At 47.3% G+C, this 10,123-nt stretch overlaps 1 protein-coding gene and 1 pseudogene across 2 annotated transcripts in view; one reads left to right on the top strand and one right to left on the bottom strand.

Annotated features, from left to right (window-relative positions):
* Window positions 1-3,890: 3,890 nt before the first annotated feature.
* LOC146354637 (uracil nucleotide/cysteinyl leukotriene receptor-like) lies at window positions 3,891-9,784 on the bottom strand (annotated as a pseudogene). Its single transcript, XR_014788457.1, has one exon. The product of XR_014788457.1 is annotated as a uracil nucleotide/cysteinyl leukotriene receptor-like (transcript).
* Window positions 9,458-10,123, top strand: part of GRK6 (G protein-coupled receptor kinase 6) — a 41,558-nt gene continuing 40,892 nt past the window's right edge. Inside the window, exon 1 of the mRNA XM_084839438.1 lies at window positions 9,458-9,572. The gene's annotated coding sequence lies outside the window, so the exon portion shown is untranslated. The remainder of the gene's footprint in view (window positions 9,573-10,123) is intronic.

Below are 10,123 nucleotides of genomic sequence, written 5' to 3'. Positions count from 1 at the left end.
TGCAACCAGAGAGCAAAGACTCCAGTTCTTTCCACCAAACAACATGGATGCTTTGATTGCTGCAAAAACAATAGCAGCCCCACAGGGATCTTGCTCCCCACTGATTACTGGGATTTGTAATTCAGCCAGACAAATATCAGGCATGCATAATATTCAGGATCATGTGACCAAGTCTATTATCCTTGTGTTTACCCTAATCATGCCAAATGTTTGGTGCCCACTGAAAGCTGCACATCTTCCGATTATGGCTACTGCCTGTGGGTGATTCTTCATGATTTATACAGTTTGGCTGGCTAGAATGGCATTTATCAGCCTTCTCCAACCTGGTGCCCTCCGGATGTGTCAGACTACAACTTCCAGCATGGCTAGTGGGGGCATGCTGGGAGCTGTATTCTGACACATATGGAGGGCACCAGGTTGGGAGAGGCTGTCATATATGCTTTGAGACTGGCAAGCCAAAGATGTTTATAGTATGATTCTGTGCATGTTGTGTTTAGAAGTCAGTGTCACCGGATTCAGTAGAACTTTCTCCCTCGTAGGTAAGTCTATGATTGCAGCTTTAGGCTGCAGCCCTATGCACTTTTACTTGGGAGTAAGTCCCATTGAACTCAGTGGGACTTACTTCTGAATAGATACATATAGGATCACCTTTGCCTGTTGCATAGCTGTCTCATTCATGGAGCATGCAAAGGTGCAGGAGCCTGTCTAGAGTAGGTAGGCTGGCAACTCAGTTGAGGAACAGCTAGAAGCATCCTGGTCCCTGAGGCTGTTATGGGGTGGGCATCTCTCATGGCTTGCCCTGTATGGGACAGACTTTTTCTTTCCTGATGCATGTACATGTAGCAAAATAGACACATGTGCATTTATCACATGTCACCATGTATATACACAGCGCATGTGCCGTTTTCTATATGGAACTGGTATCTATGTAGGAAATCTTATCTACTATGTGTGAAGCAGTCCTTTTAGTTTTCTTCAGTGGCAGACTGGGCTCTGTCAGCCAGTGAAATATATACACATAAATAAATATGACTGCATGTGTTACGCATGTGGTTTTTTAAACTTTGAACTTGGCATCATAGAATCATAGAATAGTAGGGTTGGAAGGGGCCTACAAGATCATCGAGTCCAGCCCCTTGCTCAGTGCAGGAATCCAAGTCAGAGCATCCCTGACAGATGGCTGTCCAGCCTCATCTTGAATGACTCCAGTATGGGAGAGCACACTACCTTTCTAGGTAATTGGTTCCACTGTCGTATTGCTCTAACAGTCAGCAAGTTTCTCCTGATGTTCAGCTGGAATCTGGCTTCCTGTAACTTGAGCCCATTATTCCGTGTCCTGCATTCTGGGATGATCGAGAAGAGATCCTGGCCTTCCTCTCTGTGACAAACTTTCAAGTACTTGAAGAGCGCTATCATATCTCCCCTCAGTCTTCTCTTCTCAAGGCTAAACATGCCCAGTTCTTTCAGTCTCTCTTCATAGGGCTTTGTTTCCAGTCCCCTGATCATCTTTGTTGCCCTCCTCTGAACCCACTCCAGCTTGTCTGCATCCTTCTTAAAGTGCGGTGCCCAGAACTGGACACAGTACTCCAGATGAGGCCTAACCAGTGCTGAGTGGAGGGGAACTAGTATTTCCCAGGATTTGGAAGCTATGCTTCTATGAATGCAGCCCAAAAGAGCATTTGCCTTTTTTGCAGCCACATCACATTGTTGGCTCACATTCAGCTTGTGATCTACAACAATTCTAAGAACCTTCTCGCTTGTAGTGTGGTTGAGCCACGTATCCTCCATCTTGTAACTGTGCATTTGGTTACTTTATCCTAGGTGCAGAATTTGGCATTTATCCCTATTAAACGTCATTCTGTTGTTTTCTGCCCAGTGCTCCAGTCCATCAAGATCACTTTGAATTTTGTTTCTGTCTTCAAAGGTATTAGCTATCCCGCCCAATTTTGTGTCATCTGCAAATTTGATCAGCATTCCCTGCACCTCCTCCTCCAAGTCATTAATAAAAATGTTGAAGAGCACTGGGCCCAGGACTGAGCCCTGTGGTGCCCTACTCGTTACCCCTCCCCAGTTTGAGAAGGTCCCATTGATAAGCATTCTTTCAGTCCGATTCTGTAGCCAACTGTGGATCCACCTGATCATTGTTTCATTTAGCCCACTTTGAGCTAATTTGCTCATCAGGATGTCATGCGGCACTTTGTCGAAAGCTTTGCTGGGAGGTTACTTGATCAAAAAATGAGATCAGAGTTGTCTGGCAGGATTTGTTCTTGACAAATCCATGTTAGCTTCGAGTAATCACTTCATTGTTTTCAAGGTGCTTACAGATGGATTGCTTTATCATCTGCTGCAGAATTTTCCCAGGGATTGATGTCAGATTGACTGGTTTGTAGTGCCCACGTTCCTCCTATTTGCCCTTTTTGAAGACAGGGACAACATTTGCCCTCCTCCAGTCATCTGGCACTTCTCCCGTCCTCCATGATTTCTCAAAGAGAATAGACAGTGGCTCTGAGAACTCTTCTGCGAGTTCCGTTATTACTCTAGGGTGCAGTTCATCTGGCCCTGGAGATTTGAACTCATTCAAAGTAATTAGGTGTTCCTTGACCATACGCCTATAGATGAAATAACGTGCTGCTCATGCATCTTGTCCTCTGATTTGGCAGGAAGCAGGTACTTAATGTCACAAAAAGAAGCAACAGTGTTGCACAAGAAGCCTCAGTGGTGACACTACCACAGCAGGCATGTACATTCAGGGAGCATGAATATATCAGTAAAAACACAAGCCAGTGGTCAACATGCAGTGGTCCTAGCTCAGTGCACACCCAGGGGGTTGTTGTGTCTTCTTATGAAGACAGTGACAACTACTATCCCATCAGGGCTGGGCCAAGACATTTTGCTACCCAAGGTAAGGAGAAGATGCCCCCCCCCCCATTCTGTGTACAAAAACTGAGCAGACTCGTAGCTGAATCTTTCTTCAGCACTAGCAATGGGACGGCCTCCTCCACCGCACCTGAAGGCAGCAGGATAGCTTAGGGGGTGCAGGGCAGCTCTCTCCTACAACCCCTTCTGCTACCTCTCAGCATCTGCTGCCTGAGGCGACTGGTTCACTCTGCCTAATGGTAGGGCCGCCCTGTACCTCATGTACAAAGGCTGGTGCAGACAAGCCCCCAAGTTAACTAAGGGCAATTTATACTTTACAAAGCAGACACATTTGCTGTGTGTAAGTAGGTGTTTGCCATACTGAACACTACAAAAAGAACGTGTGTCCACCTTGTGCCCTTCTACATTTAGAGACATGCATTTCCTCAGTAGTGCATTCAACAGGAGATACCAGTGTACGTGGGTGCGAGATGCATCTACCCCATAAAGAATGAATCCAACAGGAGTTTTTCTCCAGAGTTGGCTCAGGGCCCTCCACTTTCACTCAGCTTCCTTCGGAGTATCCAAACTCCCACACACCACTCCTAGTGGCTTGTCCCAAGTGATCTGTTCATGTTTGCTTATTTAAAAAGATAGCCATGCAGTTGTTAAACTGCAATCTTGTACACTCAGTCTGATTGAACACAGTGATATTTACTCCCCCGTAAATGTGCACAGGATCATTATGTTATACAAACACAAGTTAATTTTTATAAAGAATTTGTAGTGCCAAATTCTTTGACAGGAAGGAAAGGAAAGGTTCCTCCTGTGCAAGCACCGAGTCATTACTGACTCCTAGAGGGACACCGCTTTCGCTGGCATTTTCATGGCAGACTGTAGCTGGGTGGTTTGCCACTGCCTTCCCCAGTCGTGACTACCTTTCCCCCAGCAAGCTGGGTACTCATTTTACCCACCTCGGAAGGATGGAAGGCTGAGTCGACTTGAGCTGGCTACCTGGGTCCCAGCTTCTGCTGGGACCTGGGATCGAACTCAGGTCATGGGGAGAGTTTTGGCTGCAATACTGCCGCCTACTGCTCTGCGCCACACGAGGCCCTTCTTTGACAGACCTCTTTGTTATTACAGAAAAACAAATTAAAATGCATTCTATAAAATCTGTTTCCTAGCAGGATAGTATCTTTGTCTGCCTGTCACCTGCGCATCTGGATCTCACAGGCCAGTTTTGCATTCTTGTTTCTTTTCTTATAAACCAAAATGTGTTGTTTAGCACATATCAGAGTGCAAAGCAGTTCCATCCTGTTCTTTCATCCAAACCTTCATTTTTTTTCCTTTCAGCAACCAGTTTCATTTTGCACCTAGGCTTAGAGGAGGCTTATGCACAAAGGATATTTTTCTAGTATGTTTGCTCACAGCTATATAGGAGTGTGAGAAAGGGAAAGAACGAACGAACGAAAGAAAGAAAGAAAGAAAAAGAATTTTGTGTGCTGAACAAGAAGAGGACATATGCAAGAGAGGAAACAGCAGTATGGAGGTTCAAACTAGGTGTGTTAGAAGTTTTTTGTTGCTATTGTTATGCATTCTTCACTTTTCCAAGCAGTGAGACATTCCAGGGGCAGAGAGAACACACAGGAGCCTTGTCTTTGTAATATTTTCTTTATTTACAAATATAAAGGTAGAGCATAAGCGGAGGCAAAGAGATTCATATAAGGCAGCAGATCCACTACCCACATCAGAACCTCGAAAAGAGAGAGACCTGTCACCAAAAATGCTTCCCCTTCAGCCAGCTCCCAACTCCCTCCCTCTAATTCCAAATTCAAAATTGCTGCTTCTTATACACACAATCTGCCACACGCTTATTTCAGCCCCAGCCCTGCAGGTGAACTGGCCATCCAAGAAACATCTAGAGATACTGGTTCTTTTGCCCAGTCGCTAAATCCCAACATGACAGTGCAATCCAATGCTTTTCTACTTGGAAATAAGTCTCACTTAGTTCAATTGGGCTTACTCCTAGATAAGATTGCAGCCTAAAGTATTTTAGGCAAGACCATAGAGATAGTTCCATTAATAGTAACCAGACAGCAAATTCAGAACTCTTATGCCTGGGAGTTTTGGTCCTGGCAGGAGAAGCCCTGTAGGTTGTCAAGGCTCCACCCATAAAATTGACTAGTGGATGTGTCCCCTTTTGAACATCCAATCCAACAGTTAGTGTTGGGGAAGTGGGAATGCTATTTTCCATATCATCACACTTCATGGAATATCCACGTAATATAATGGGCATCACATAACCGGAAGGCCATATAAGTAATACCCTATATTTATGTCAACAATTTATTCTTAACAACTTGTTCTTAGGTATGACCTGGTTCGCACATCAGGACAACCCATGGTTTAAACAACCCAGAGTTTACAACCCAACAACAAACCATGGGCTCTCTTTGTGGGATGTGCACAGTTAATAACCCATAGTTAACCCATAGTTCCAGGTTTGCACATAATGCCAACCCAGAATTCAACAACCCCTACAATCTGGTTCACACGTAACAATAGCCCATGGTTTAATTAGCCCGTGGGTTGTTGCTTTGCATGTTAACCCATGATTTGGCTGCCAGATAATCAAGCAAACTACAGGCTGTTTTTCAATTTCAATTCAACGGGTTGTTTGGTTTCTGCCCCCGTCATCCATTCCCTCCCTGTATGCCACATTCCTTTGTGGCACTGTAGGACTGGCATGTAAAGTGGCTGGGTTTTTTTTTACCATTGTTGTCCCCTGCCTCTGTAGCCTGGTGTAACAACCCATGAACTGGGTTCACACGTAACAACAACCCATGGTTTAAAACAACCCAGAGTTCACAACCTAACAACAAACCATGGGTTGTTCGTGGTTAACAACCCAGACTTAACCCATAGTCATGGGTTCACATGTAACAACAATCCACGATACTTACATAAACTATGGTTTAGCATTACGTGCGAACCCAGCCAGTGTACAGGTTGTCATTATGTGCGAATCAAGTCTACATCTCCAAGTGAGAAATGCAACTGAACTCCATAAAACCTGGACTGTTTTCTCCAGATTTTGGGAGTCTTCCCTCCACTTCCCTGGCAGGATGCATTTTGGTTGAGACTGCACAATGGGGTTGGTTCAGTCCAGCAAGCATTCAGATCTGGCTGTGGCACAAAGTGATGATCTTTGTAAACTGCACAGAGAGCTTTGGCTATGGGGTAGTATAGAAACATAAATAATAATAATAATAGTCATCATCACATGCCTGCTTCAGCCATTAACCTTAAATGGGGCCTTCTCTGTGTCTCCCCCCCCCCCAACACACCTTTCTTACGATAGATAGGGAGAAGCTGGGTTGGCACCATTTGTACCATGTAAGTTGTAGCACTTCTTGAAGTTTAAGTAGCCACTGCTTATTTGCAGTCCATCTAGGAAAAGTGGGAAGCATGGGAGATTATTGTTTTCCAACTTTTTTGAATGAATCTTTTATGCACAGCAGCGTCCCTTAAGGACTGACTTTTATGTCACAGATGCCTTAGTCTAATGCATGTCCAGCAACTTAATCCAGAGTATTTCCAGAGCAGATTTTCCTGGGCTTGCCTATCCCGATCCCAGGTCCTCCTGATTTTAGGCCAGAATTTATCCCACAAAAGCTGCAATCCTATGCATATTTAGACACACACAAACAAGGCCTATAACTCCTGTATTCCCCAGGCAGCCATGCTGTCTGAGGAATGCTGGAAGGTGTAGGACTTTTTCCTGTCTAAATATGCATAGGATTGTGCCCTTAGCCACGAAAATATTGTGACAATCATGAAGCTTGTGGGCATGATGAGTTCCATCAGCTGCTCTCTTTCCCTCATTTCACCTCCCAGCTCTGATTCCTGACTGTGAAATGCCTTCTCTTCAGCCTCTGTCTCTGCAATAAGCACATTTCTGTGTTGCTTCCCAAATCACATGTCTGTCTCTCAGTGCTCTCTGGACTCAGAGCCTCCTGGCACCTCTTTCTGGTGCTCCCATGGCCTTCAGACTGCCTCTCTGGCTACAGAACTGGTTTGCCCTTGGAACTCTGAGAACACTGTCCCCCCATATCTTGCTCTGCACCAACCAGGCCCAGGCTGCAGGCTTTGCCAGTGGTGTAGTGGTAAATTATGAAGTGCAGGAGTTCATCATGATAGCCCCCATAGCCACATGCCAAGGCAGTCCAGAAATGCAGCCAGGTGTACTGATCCGTTTTATATATTTAAAACACACACAAAGAGGAGCAGTACATACCATAATATTCCATTTATTAGGATCACCTGAAAAAGTGCCAGAGCACTACTCTCCCATATTCCTCCACTATGACACCGCCTTGCACGAGCACACAATTGACAATCTGATCCTCTCCTCCAATACCAATAGAATTTAGGTGTACCAAAATCGTCCTGGCATTGAAGATAATTCCATCCTCTTGCCTTCTCTAAGTCAGGATGCCATTCTAGAGGTCATTCCTGTTCAAATGGTGATGGGTAAATACAGTGTGGTGGTGGTGGTGGGCACTGCAAAAGAAGTCAGGTGAAGCTCTGGAAAGTGGCCTTAAGCAAGACCTCAGTCTCTAGCTCAGGAGTGTTGAACCTCAGGCCTGTGGGCCAACTTTGGACCATGTGGGTACCCCGTCTGGCCGTCTGGGGTTTCCTGGATGTCCCCTTCCCCTGACTCACCCCCTTTCCCCTGGCCACCAATCGTTCGGTGTTTTCAAGGATTCCCCCCCTCCTTCAAAAACCTTAGGAGAAATGTCTGTCCTAAGGTTTAGTTAATGTCAGTACGAGCTTTAAGCTACAATATGCTGGTGGTTTGTTTTTTGTATTTTGGGCCCCGCCCCTTTTGCCTTCAGCCCCTCCCTCCACTGGAATGTGGCCCCCAAGATCTTCTCTGAAGTTGAATTTGGCTCTCGGACTGAAAGAGGTTCCATGCCTCAGTCTCTAGGCCATGCTCCTGAGGCCCCCCACTGTTGGGCTAGCAGCCTCGCCTGAATCCATGAGGTTCTGGCTGACTGTGCCACAGCAAGGCAGCTTCCGGTTGGCTGGCTTCATGTTGAAGTAGTACACCAGAGGGTCAAGAGCGCTGTTGATGCTCGCAAGGGCCATGGCCACACGCTGGGCTGAACAAGTGAAGTGCAGCAGCCCTGGAGATGACAAGACGCCAATCCGGCCGAGCGTGTGCAGTGTGTGGATGGTGTGGAAAGGTAGGAAGCAGAGAGTGAGCAGGCTGGTCACCATCAGGAGGGTGTAGAGTGAGCGCCTGCGCAGTGAAGACACCTGGGCTGAACCGTGGGCCAGGTTCATAATGCGCCGAGCAATCACGACGGAGCAGATGACAATGGTGAGGAAAGGCACAAAGAAGCCCAGCGCCGAGGAGGCCAGGGCCATGGCTGCCAGGCCTCCACTCCAGACCTGCTCTGGGAAATTCTCCATGCAGGCTGTATTCCCACTTGGGAAGCGCCGGGTCACGCTGTTCTTGGAGAAGAGAATCAGCAGCCCAATCCCTACCAAGGACCAGACTGCCATGGAGAGCAGCACACGGTAGAGAGGCCACCTCAGGCGCAGGTAGCGGACAGGGTGGATGACAGCCAGGTAACGCTCCAGGCAGATGCAGGCCAGGAAAAGGGTGCTGCTGAACATGTTGGCTAGGAAGAGGGCATTAGTGGCCTTACACAGGCTCTCGCCAAAGGGCCAGTCGTTGCGTCTAGCGTGATACACAGCCTGCAGTGGCAGCGACAAGGCAAAGAGCAGGTCGATGACAATGAGATTGTAGATGAAGATCATGATGGGTGGGGCCTGGGCCCGGCTGGCCCAGCAGCTCCACAAGGCCACACTGTTGGAGGCCAAGCTCAGGGCACAAACCAGGCTGTACGTGATCGGCAGGAGCAGGTGCTGGAACTCTGCCTCAGCCACACACTGTAAGGGGGCTGAATGGTTCAGATGGGAGCTTGGGGTCCCCCCTGGAGCAGGCGTGCCATTTCCCCACATCTGCAAAGCAAAAACGAGAGCTGCGTCTCAGGCTAACCCAGCACATGGACTGTTCTTGGAACCCTCTGGGATCTAGACTTGGATCCCAGAGGAAAGAACGTGTGATATGCAAGAGCAGGGCACAGTCTCACCCTGGGTGCAGCACCATGCTCCCACCAGCCAGCATGGCTCTGAGGAAACTGCACATCCCAAGGATTCAGACGATACATTTCACTGGGCCAGCGCTGGTGGTCAAGAAGAGCTAGCTTCGGCTATTGGGCGGTATAGAAATGAAATGAATGAATGAATGAATAAATAAATAAATAGCTTTGGAATTGCACGGAGCTCTTTTTCCAGCAGAAATCCCTGGTCCAATATCAAAGGAATCCTCTGATCCATTTGAGGCCCTGTCTACCCTTCTCAGCTCTTCCATCCTCTCCCTGCTGTAGGCTTCCATCTCCTCCCACAAAAGATATCCCACCCTCCCCCAAATACCCTTGACAGCGCATTTCCTCTCTTGCTTGCCACACTTCCCTGCCGAAGTTTCCCATGCCCCTAACTTTGGTTACCAAAAGGGATCCTTCAGTTCTAAGTATACCCCAGGGAGAGATTAATTGGCTGAAGGAGCCTGCAGCTGTTCTTAGCAGAGGATGAGCATCCGTCTGCCATCCTGCTGTTGCCTCTGACAGGGACTTGTTGAGCTGGTAAGATGTTGTGTGAGCTCAGAAATGCAAACAAATGAAGAACCCGCACCCCTTTCTGGAGAGGCTTTGCAGAGTTCAGGATCCATTTGAGATGGATGGAGGGGAGTTGCCTTTGTTGGATGCACTCCCACACCGCCAGCAGCCCTGCCAACTCTTGGCAGTGCAAACCACCAGAAAACCCCAATCTGGTGAACCCCAGAAGTCTGTTGCATCCATACCTTGTATGTTTCAATCATCAAGAGAAGGGCCTGCTCCGCCGCTGGTTCTGTGGGGTTTGGGAGAGATGAAGTGGTGAGTGGAAATTGCTCGAGAAGGCTGATGGAGCCACCCATATCAGCCTGTCCCTGTTTCCTGTTTTGTCCCGGACTTGCGCACTTTTAGAATTCCATTTTATTTGTGGTGCTCACTATGGTACGTTTTGTGACGGCTGGGGCTGCAGTATATATAGGATATTGTTGCCCCCATTGTCTAAGACACAGATTGGACTTTCAGGGTTGTTGCTGTTGTATTTTACTATTAATTCTTTTTTCTTTCTTTCACCCTATCCCATA

Source organism: Heloderma suspectum, chromosome 2 (assembly GCF_057233095.1).
Source record: "Heloderma suspectum isolate Gila_16-S chromosome 2, 16-S_ref, whole genome shotgun sequence".
Lineage (NCBI taxonomy): Eukaryota > Metazoa > Chordata > Lepidosauria > Squamata > Helodermatidae > Heloderma > Heloderma suspectum.
The sequence above is the reverse complement of the archived record's forward strand: the minus strand, read 5'-3'. Positions and strand labels throughout refer to the sequence as shown.